Source organism: Ovis aries, chromosome 7 (genome assembly GCF_016772045.2).
Source record: "Ovis aries strain OAR_USU_Benz2616 breed Rambouillet chromosome 7, ARS-UI_Ramb_v3.0, whole genome shotgun sequence".
NCBI classification, from domain to species: domain Eukaryota; kingdom Metazoa; phylum Chordata; class Mammalia; order Artiodactyla; family Bovidae; genus Ovis; species Ovis aries.
The window spans coordinates 97,611,660-97,622,721 of NC_056060.1; the positions used below are offsets into that span (position 1 = coordinate 97,611,660).

Genomic DNA, 11,062 nt, shown 5'->3' on the forward strand with positions numbered 1-11,062 from the left:
CACCATTTTTCCGACGGCATTTGAAGCCACTTCATGTCTCCATGTCACATTTTGGTAGTTCTTGCAATATTTCAAACTTTTTTGTTATTATATTTGTTATTGTGATCTATGACCCATGATCATTAATGTTATTGTGGCAAAAAGATTATGACTCACTGAAGGCTCAGATGATGGTTAGCATTTTTCAGCAATAAATAAATTTTTAAAATTAAGGTATGTGCATTATTTATTTAGACAGAATGCTATTGCATACTTAATAGGTTACAGTATAGTGTGGCCATAACTTTTATATGCACTGGAAAACTAAAAATTCCTGAGCCTTGCTTTAGTATAATGTTTGCTTTATTGTCTGCTATGGAAACAAACTCACAGTACCTCCAAGATATGCTTGTACTTTGAGACCACCATGCTATATGGAAGCCCTTACTCATCACATAGCAAGAAAAAACCACAAAACCAGCTGAAAATAAGAGCTGTTACCCTAATTATATGACTGTAGTCAAGCTATCCCAGCCAGTGAATGTGAACTATCTTAGCTGATCTTGGAGCAGGGATAAGGTGTCCCTGCTATGACCTAAAGGAATTCCTGGGCCACAGAATTCTGAGAAATAAAATGGCTATTGCTTTAATCCACTATGCTTTGGGCTAACTAGTGATATAGCAATCTATAATTGAAATGAGTAGCAAGCCATGTTATATGATGCTGGGAAGATGGTCCTTGCTTTATCCAATTGAAACTAAAGGGTTGGACACTGAGACAACCGTCGTTTAAACTGTTTTAAAGATTAATCACAGGCTGGGCCACGTCCAGAGCCGAGCCTGTCCCCCAGGGCCGATCCAGAAGTGGTAGGATTGGGTGGCCCCCAGCTTCGCAGTCTTGCCTCGTCCACCCAGGGCACATCTATTACATCCCAAGAGCAATCCCACTTCATCCGAGCCTCTCCCAGCGCCCCCTGGGAAACTATGCCCTCCACACTCACGACTATCACTCCAGGGGGCCATGGCAGCCGCCTGAAAACCAGGCAGTTTCCAGCGCCCCTTCAGCTGGCGTGTCAGCTAGATTCAGGGGTGGCCAAGTTCTAATTACCGCAGAACCAGAGGGAAAGAGCACAGGCTTATTTTTCAATGTCAGGCTGTGTTTGCAATAAGGGTAGTTTGGGTGGGAGAGGTTCCCTTGTGCATGTGGACAAAATAAGTTGTACACGTAGCAAAAATGTGAAACTGGACAAACGCCAGATACTTCTTTGCTGTCGTTTCTTTGCTTCCCATCTCCCTCCTCGGGGCCTACCCTCGTTCCTTTCACGAGCACGAGCTCTTCGAAAGCTTGTTCCCCTTCTTACTTGAGTTCAGCATAATCCAGCGAAACACAGCCCAAGCCACAAATGTGAACCACGTATGTAATTTTAAATCTTATAGTAGCCACGTTGAACCAAAGAGAAACAGATAGAATTGCTTGTGATAACATTTTCTTTAGCTTAATACATCCAAAACTTTATCATTCCAATATGCACTCAATATAAAAACATTTAATGAAATATTTCACTCTGTGTTTTCTTATAAGAATCCAGTATGTGATTTACTCTGACAGCACATCCCAGTTCAAACGAGCCACATTTCAAGTGTTCAGTTGTCACATGTGGAGATGACTACCACCTCGGACAGCACAGGACACCTCTATCTAATTGAAATTTACCTGCCTAGTATTCCCTTCTCACTGACTATCTGGTAACTCTGTCCAATAAGCTAATCCAACTATGAGACGGGTACACCTTCAGTGAAATATATCGGCCTGAAAGGAGGTATAGAATGCCTTGACAAACGTTGCCAGAGTTATGGTACTCTTTCAAACGCTCAACCGCTGTAAACCTCAAATCACAAAGATGAGCTTCTATGCCTACATATGATGTCATTATGAAGGAGAAAATAAGAAGCCTAAGAAAAATTTTTACAGAACCCAGAACTGATCCTGATTTGGGTTAACTTCAAGACTTTTTTTTCTAGAAGAATTTGCAGAGTAATAGGTAAATAAATCCCCAAGAAATCTCTAAGCTACAACAACAGTGTACATTCTGAAAACTTACCTTTCAAAAGAATCAGAAAATCCTTAACAAATCCTCCTGAGCGAAGCGGCAATATCTGTAAAAAGCATAAATTAGAGAAGTGAAGTGAAAGTCGCTCATTCGTGTCTGACTCTTTGTGACCCCATGAACTATACAGTCCATGGAATTCTCCAGGCCAGAATACTTTCCCTTCTCCACAGACAAATTAGAGAAGGCCCATCAAAAAGTGTGGAAGACACGATGTGGCTGGAAAAGGGCACAGGCTCTGAAGTCAAGCACACTTGCTGTCACTACGCAAGTACAGATAGATGCCCGCTGGGTCCCGGTTCCCTTGGGTGGTAGAAAAATCTTATGTTCCAGGCCAATTCATGGATAGACTGACATAGGCCTAATACCACGTGAGACCCTAAGTAGATAATAAATGTTTCAGTTCAGTTCAGTTCAGTCGCTCAGGCATGTCCGAGTTTTTGCGACCCCATGGATTGCAGCACGCCTGTGTATCGTCAACTCCCGGAGTTTACTCAAACTCATGTCCATCGAGTCGGTGATGCCATCCAACCATCTCATCCTCTGTCGACCCCTTCTCCTCCCACCTTCAATCTTTCCCCGCATCAGGGTCTTTTTCACCCAATGAGTTAGCTCTTCGCATCGGGTGGCCAAACTATTGGAGTTTCAGCTTCACCATCAGTCTTTCCAGTAAACACTCAGGACTGATTTCCTTTAGGATGGACTGGTTGGATCTCCTTACCTGCTTATTATTCTAGAGTGAAGACTGATCAGCTTTCAGCCATGGATAGCTGTTGCTTCGGTCCATGAAAAACCCCAGAGTGAGAGAGTAAACCACAGTACACGGCCTGCCCATTGAAGACCAGAAGCTGTCGTCTGGGCCTCTCCAAGCCAGCTGCTCCCTGCGGTGACCCCATCCTGCAAGGCAAACGGGAAGGGTCGTCTCAGGATAGTCAGCTCCCTTGGGAGCAAGCAAGCGCTCACAAACGTTGGTGATCACAGTCATCACTGTGGTTCCAGGAGCCAGTATTTTCTGGTGGAGGGCCGCTCCTTGGTCAGGTGGCCTCCTTCAGCCAATCAGCTGTGGTGGGGCTGGGGCAGGGGGAGGTTCTGAGGTCAGTAGGAACTCATCCCAAAGATGAGAAGGCGGCAAAGCAGCCAGTCTCCCGAATTCTGTACCACGTCGCAGAGATGAGAGCACTGAGCTCAAAGTGCGTAAGTCTCTTGTCCCGCTCACTCCCTGAGTTCAGGGACTGCGGCTGGTTATGTTACAGAGCCCTGGTACCCACCTCCTCGCCCCACTCCCAGGGTTATCAAAGAGTCCTGCAAATATTTGTTGAATGAAAGTGAAAGTGTGGTCGCTCAGTAAGGTCTGACCCTTTGCAATTATATTGCCTGTATGTAGCCACCAGGCTCCTCCATCCGTGGGATTTTCCAGGCACGAATGCTGGAGTGGGTTGCCATTTCCTTCTCCAAGGGATCTTCGGGACCCAGGGATGGAACTCACACCTCCTGCATTGCAGGCAGACTGTCTGAGGCACGAGGGAATCCCACTTGTTGAATAAATAATCACAAAGCTGGTGCCTCCGACGCTAAAGAATCTGTCTTCAATGCAGGAGGTGTCCGATCCCTGGGTCAGGAGTATCCCCTGGAAAAAAGAATGGCAGCCCACTCCAGTATTCTTGCCTGGGAAGTGCCATGGAAAGAGGAGCCTGGCAGGCTACAGTCCTTGGGGTTGCAAAGAGACTGACGCTGTCGCTTTCAAGAACTCCCAAACTCAAGCTTGGTCTCCTATTGTTCCAGATCTTGGCTGCTCATTTAAATCACTGGGGGATTTTAAAAACTGCCACCCCAGAGATGAATCAAGCTTTGAGATACTGTAAAAGCCTTCCCAGATGATGCTGCCGTACATCCTGTGTTAGGAGCCGCTGCACTAGTTCAGTAGTTCTTAACCTTGGGTGTGCAGCAGCAGCATCTGGGGGCTTTATTTACTTTTCTGTTTTCTTTTTGGCTGAGCAGCAGAGCATGTGGAATCTTAGTTCCCTGACTAGAGATCACACCCACCCCACAGCCTGCGAAGCCAGAAGCACTCGGGAGTCTTAACCGCGGGACCACCAGGGAGGTTCCCTGAAGGGCTTTTAAAATCCCATTGCTCAGGCCACACCCCCAGGCCTATTGAATCGCGCTCTCCCCACCCCCACACATTCTGATACACAACCAAAGTTGAGCACCCTGTTCCCAGCAGCTCTTCTCAGATTTCAATTTGCACTGAATCGCCTGAAGATCTTATTAAAATGCGGATTCTGGGTCAGTGAGTCTTGGATGGGCCTGAGACTCTGCATTCTAAAAACTTCCCCTTGGGTGGTACTTCAGCTACTGGGGTGAGGACCACACTTTGAGTAGCAAAGCACTGCTTGGCAGCCACTCTAAGGTTCTGGGAAAGTCAAGAATGATCTGGAATTAGTTGCTTATCTGTCGATTGTAGCAAACGATTGCTTCTAAGCTGCAGTGATTGTTTTCAGGAACTCTCTTTCCCTTCATAGCTCTGATGAAGACGAATCTCATGATTTGTTCACGTAGAAGTTGGTGTTGCTGAGTGGTTACTTGCACAGATATCCTGGCTTGGAAACCTGTCACAGCCACTTAATAGCTGTGAACTTTGGGCAATTTCCTAAACTGTTCATGGCCTCAGTTTCTTTATATGTGCATTGGATATTATAGGCATATTATATGTTGAACATACTGACATGTTCAACATCACTAATTGGCAGTGATGATTAAGTACTGATCACAAATCAAAAACACAGTGAGATAATATCCCACCCCTGTTAGACTGACTGCTTATTGACAAAAACACAAGAAATAACAAATGTTGCTGAGAATGCAAAGAAAAGGGAAGTCTGTGCATTGTTGGTGGGAATGTAAATTGGTGCAGGCACAGTGGAGAACAGCATGGCTCTTCCTTTAAAAATCAGAAATAGAATTACAATATGACCTAGAGATCCCACTTCTGGGTAGATGTCTGAAGGAAGTAAAATCACTATCTTGAAGAGATATCTGAGCTCCCATATTCATTATTTATAATAGCCAAGATATGGAAACAGTTCAGTTCACTTCAGTCACTCAGTCGTGTCCAACTCTTTGCCACCCCATGGACTGCAGCACACCAGGCCTCCCTGTCCATCACCAACTCCCGGAGTTTACTCAAACTCATGCTCATCGAGTCGGTGATGCCATCCAACCATCTCATCCTCTGTCGTCCCCTTCTCCTCCTGCCCTCAATCTTGTCCAGCATCAGGGTTTTTTTTCTAATGAGTCAGTTCTTCGCATCAGGTGGCCAAAGTATTGGAGTTTCAGCTTCAACATCAGTCATTCCAATGAATATTCAGGACTGATTTCCTTTAGGATGGACTGGCTGGATCTCCTTGCTGTCCAAGGGACTCTTAAGAGTCTTCTCCAACACCACAGTTAGAAAGCATCAATTATTGGCATCCAGCTTTCTTTATGATCCAACTCTCACAATCATAGCGCCCACCAGTGGAGGAACGGAGATACGGATATACACATGGAATACTATTCAACTGTTAAAAAGAAGGAAATCCAACCACTTGCACTAACATCAATGAAACTTTAGCGTTCTGTGACAGTGAAATAAGTCAGACAAAGATAAATACTTTATGATCTTAGTTATACTAGATTTTTTTTTAAAGCCAAACTCCCAGAAACAGAGAGTAGATCGGTGATTGCCAGGGCTTGGAGGATGGGGTAAATGGAGAGATCTTAGTCAAGGGTACAGACTTCCAGTTATGAGATGAATGTTTTCTGGGGATCTGATGTGCACTAAGGCAACTGTAGTTAACAATACTATACAATGTCCTTGAAAGTCGCTAAGAGAATAGGTCTTAAATTCTCAGCACACACACACAAATGGTAATCATGTGAAGTGATGGATATGTTAACTGACCTTATTGTGGTAATCATTTATTTGGCAGTATATATGTGAATCAAATCATCACCTTGTATATCTTAAACAAACAGTGTTATGAGTTAGTTATATGTCAGTAAAGCAGGAAAAAAGTATCTGTGAATAAGTTCTTAGGGATATTAAACGAGTTAATACGTTGGACTTAAAACAGCGACACATTGTAAGTGCTTCAGTAACACTGAGTTTATTGTTATTTTTCACTGAGCATTTGCTGATCTTTCTGGAGCTTCAAAGGTCAAGAGCTCTGGAACAGGACTGCCTGGATTCAAAGGCCGCCTCCACTCAGCTGTGAGGCAGGGGCGGTGGGCCGCTCCTCTCTGTGCCCTGGATTTCTCGTGTGAGAATGGAAATAATGACGGCACCTGCCACTTACGGCCGTTGCAAAAAAAAGATGACGCGCCATGCTCTTCGAATAGGGCCAGACACAAGGTAAGCGTGCAACAACCGTCTGTGATTGCTGTTGTCGTTACTGATGCCACATGCTGGGCACAGGAGAGACAAAGGTAAATAAGGAAATTGAAGCAGAGCCCTTGTCAGAACTAAAGAGAAATTGCAAATGTAAAACCTTTGATTTAATGAGGTTTTACAGGATCCAGTCATCCTTGAAAAGAAAGTAGGAAAAAGGAAATTCTGTCAGTTAATATCTCCTGTATCTAGAGTCATTCTCTTGGTTTACAGCAGTTATTTTTGCTCTTTGCTTTAGGCCTCTCATTTGCTTAAAACTGATGGCTTGAAAAGGGAAATTCATCTGGATCCCTTCGCCGAGCTGACAGTCCTACACTGTTATTACGATGATTTATCGGTATTCTTTCTCCACGGCTTTTGACAAGCAAAGAAAGGAGTTTGCTGTCTTAGGCCTTGACTTTGATAGACACACTCTCCCAAAAAAGCAGCTTATGTTTTCTGATCTCACATCCTTAGAGCTCTATTCGTGCATCCAGCTAAACCAAAACCTCCTGAATTTGCCCTAGATAAAGCATAGATTCCTACTTATGTAATTATCAGATATGTTATACAGAAAAAAAAAAAAAAAGTCTATCAAATAGGTATCATATAGCAATGACTACCATGGATCAACCTGTCTCCTAAGCACCAGAATATTCATGATAGAGATTTGGGGAACACAAACTCCAATTCTTGGGAACACAGCCCCCAGTTCCTGGGAACATCTGCTTTCTACAGAACATTCTTGGCGATGAGCTCTCCCCAGGTTCAGCAGTGCCGAGAAAATAACCCTTATGGTTAGAGATGGATGCCAATAGGTGATTAGACGTTTTTTGTATTATTTGTATTTGCTAACATACATACCCATTCCGCTATGTAAACTGGCAAAAACAATGCCTTAAAAGGGAGCTGGGAATAAGCGTAAGCTGGAGTTTGAGATCTATCTATATTCATTTCCTAGGGTTACCGTAATGAATTATGTACCATAATCACCAAGCTACTAACTCGGTAGCTTGAAACAACAGGAATTTATTCTGTGGCCCTTCTGGAGGCCAGAAGTCAAAGTGCAGGCAGGGCACGCTCCCTCGGAGGCCCCGTGGGAGACCCCTTCTTCGCCTCCTTTCGCCTCCAGTGAGTCCCTGGCTTCTGGCTGCTCCTCCGCAGTCTCTGCCTTCCCCTTGCATCCTCCCTGTGCGTCCTTTCTGTGCATCTCTCTTTCACGTGTCTCTTGGTAGAGATGCTTCTGATAATTCAGGATGATCTGCCCAGACCCCCTTTCCAAATAAGGTCACAGTCACAGGTTCTCAGGATGCGAATGGAGACATACCTTTTAGGAGCTGCCAGTCAGCCCACGACCACAGCCCAGGAACAAAATCATGTGTTGCCGTGGTTCAGTTGCTGTGTCCGACTCTTTGTGTCCCCTTGGACTGCAGCGTGCCAGGCTGCCCTGTCCTTCACTATCTCCTGGAGTTTGCTCAAAACTCAGGTCCATCAGGACTGGCCAGGTGGCTCAATGGGTGAAGAATCTGCCTGCAATGCAGGAGATACAGGAGATGCGGGTTTAATCCCTGGGTCTAGAAGATCCCCTGGAGGAGGAAACAGTAACCCACTCCAGTATTCTTGCCTGGAAAATCCCATGGACAGAGGAGCCCGGCGGGCTACAGTCCACAGGGTCACAGAGTCGGACTTGACTGAGGCAACTGAGCATGCTCGCACACATGTCCATCGAGTCAGTGATGCCATCCAACCATCTCATCGTCTGTCGCCCCTTCTCCCGCCCTCAATGTTTCCCAGCATCAGGGTCTTTTCCAACGAGTCAGCTCTTCGCATCAGGTGGCCAAAGTATTGGAGCTTCAGCTTCAGCATCAGTCCTTCCAGTGAATATTCAAGGTTGATTTCCCTTTAGGATTGACTGGTTTGATTTCCTTGCTGTCCAAGGAACTCTCAAGAGTCTTCTCCAAATGATCTGTAATCATAATTAATTAAAAAGTAATTAAAATATCTATCATATGAAACCATGAAGTTATATAATCGTGGACAAAAAAGACTGGAGAACAAAAGACCCATCAGTCTCAGCTCTCTGATGTTGCTTCATTTTCAGATTACAACTGAACAGGAAGATTTTTTAAGTTGACCCTGTCACTGCAGATCAGAGCAGCTCATGGATCGTTTCTGCCTCAGATTTCACCAGGAACACATCTGCTTACTTCCCTGTGCATTACAGAGAGAACAGTAAAGCTGCTTAGACGCATCTTAGCATCCATGAGGTCTCCAGTTCTTCCATTATGGTGCACAAACCAGATTTTTAAAAGCTTGCATGTCCTTCTCTCTTTCCATCTATGTCTTCTGTCTTCTTTCTGTAACCTTTCTGCCTCAATCAGGAAATGAAAAGAAACAAAGAGTCCTCTAAGAAAGTCATGCAACTTCTATTCATTTGTGACTCCTAAGAATCCATGGAAGAAAATGCCACAGTCTGTTCCAGAAAGAGAAAATGTTTAGAAATTTAAATATAGGTTTCGGAAAATTAAAAATAAACCTTAGCTGTCAAGAATAGATGGTGATTACTTCTGCCCTCCTAGAGATGGAGAAAGAGCCTTTTAAGAGTCTTAGAAGGTTAAGTAACTTCCCCAGGGCACAGGGAGGCTGGGAGCTGGAAAGGGAACGTAGTCCACTGGGTCCCAAACCCGTTCCTTTGGCAGCTAACCTGACGCGTCTTTCTGAACTCCCCCTCCCTGTGGGTGGAAGCTTTCAGGCTGATTCTGGGGCGTGCAGGGGGAATAGGAGGAAGTGGACGGAAGTGCATCCTCAGGCATCTGAACAGGGGACGGTTTCCCCAGGGCAGAGAGCAGGGAAGAGGCTGGCTGGAGGATGCTGAGCAGGCTATGAAAATGGGAACTTCAGTCTAGCGGGAATCGTCCTCCTGGCTTCTTGGAAAGACCCACACAGTGCAGCCCAGAAGCAGTCACGTGACTTCCGGGACCCTGGACACCACCTGCTCTTAATCCCTGACCTCAACCACACGCTTCGCTGCTCTTCCAAGCCAGAGCCAGCTTCCCTGGTGGCCCAGTGGTTAAGAATCTGCCTGCCAGTACACGGGACACGAGTTCAAGAAGATCCCGCAGGCCACGGAGCAGCTCAGCCCGAGCGCCACAACTACTGTGTCTGCGCTCTAGAGCCCGGGGGCCTCCGCTGCTGACACCGGCGCGCACTAGAGCCCCAGCTCCGCAACCATGAATAGTCCCCAGTCACAACTACAGAAGGACCCAGCAGAGCGAAAAACCAATCAATTAACTCTTTAAATAGAAAAAAGAGAGGCAGAGAGAGGCTTTGGCATTTTCCTTCATGGCCACCCATTCACCAGGAGTGGAGGCTGTGATCCCAGGGGCCAGGTCAAGACTCAGCTGGGCACAAACTGTGTTGCCCCCTGACCCCCAGCCAGCTCGGGTCCAGGGACAGAAGGGACCCTTTCTGGGCAGCTGTCCACCTCCCAAATCCTCCTCTCTCAGCTGCTGGGCTTCCTAGGGGGCACAGTGGTAAAGCATCTGCCTGCCAATTCAGGAGATGCAGGAGACATGGGTTCAATCCCTGGGTCAGGAGGATCCCCTGGAGAAGGGAATGGCAACCCACTCCAGTATTCTTGCCTGGAGAATCCCATGGACAGAGGAGCCTGGTGGGCTACAGTCCTTGGAGTCACAAAGAGTCAGGCACGGCTGAGTAACTGAGCATGCAACAGCTGAACCCAGGTCAACCAGCCAGGAGTCACTTTTGCCCAATGGAGTACTTCTGTGCAAAAGCATTCCATCACCAAAATAACAACATTTACATTGCAGGGACCCCCGGGTGCAGGGACCTCTCTCAAGGAGGTGACAGGCATTTGATATCCAGAATCTGTTACTTTTTTTCTTTAAGAGAGCCCCCCCACCAAAATGTAGATGCTTCCGGTTACGAAAACGTGTTTCTGCCACATCTCTTATGCTACAAGCATACCTGGTTTTATCAGGCTGTGCTTTATTGAGCTTTGCAGATACTATGTATTTTCACAAAGTAAAAGTCTGTGGCAACCTTGCGGGGAGCAAACCTATCAACACAATTTTCCCAACAGCATTTGCTCACTTCCTGTCTCTGTGTCACATTTCGGTAATTCTTGTAATACTTCAACTTTTTCATTATGATTCTATTTGTTATGGTGATCTGTGATCAGGGATCTTTGATGTCACTATGAAGAATTGATGCTTTTGAACTGTGGTGTTGGAGAAGACTCTTGAGAGTCCCTTGGACTGCAGGGAGATCCAACCAGTCCATCCTGAAGGAGATCAGCCCTGGAATTTCTTTGGAAGGAATGACACTAAAGCTGAAGCTCCAGTACTTTGGCCACCTCAAGCGAAGAGTTGACTCATTGGAAAAGAGTCTGATGCTGGGAGGGATTGGGGGCAGGAGGAGAAGGGGACGACAGAGGATGAGATGGCTGGATGGCATCACAGACTCGATGGACGTGAGTCTGAGTGAACTCCAGGAGATGGTGATGGACAGGGAGGCCTGGCGTGCTGCAATTCATGGGATCACAAAG

General features: G+C 46.0%; 1 long non-coding RNA gene across 1 annotated transcript; it reads left to right on the forward strand.

Annotated features, from left to right (window-relative positions):
* Positions 1-6,323: 6,323 nt before the first annotated feature.
* On the forward strand, positions 6,324-9,046 carry LOC114115740 (uncharacterized). The gene is made up of 2 exons (XR_003590006.3): positions 6,324-6,480; positions 8,597-9,046. It is a non-coding gene; the product is annotated as an uncharacterized LOC114115740 (long non-coding RNA).
* The last annotated feature ends 2,016 nt before the right edge of the window (positions 9,047-11,062 follow it).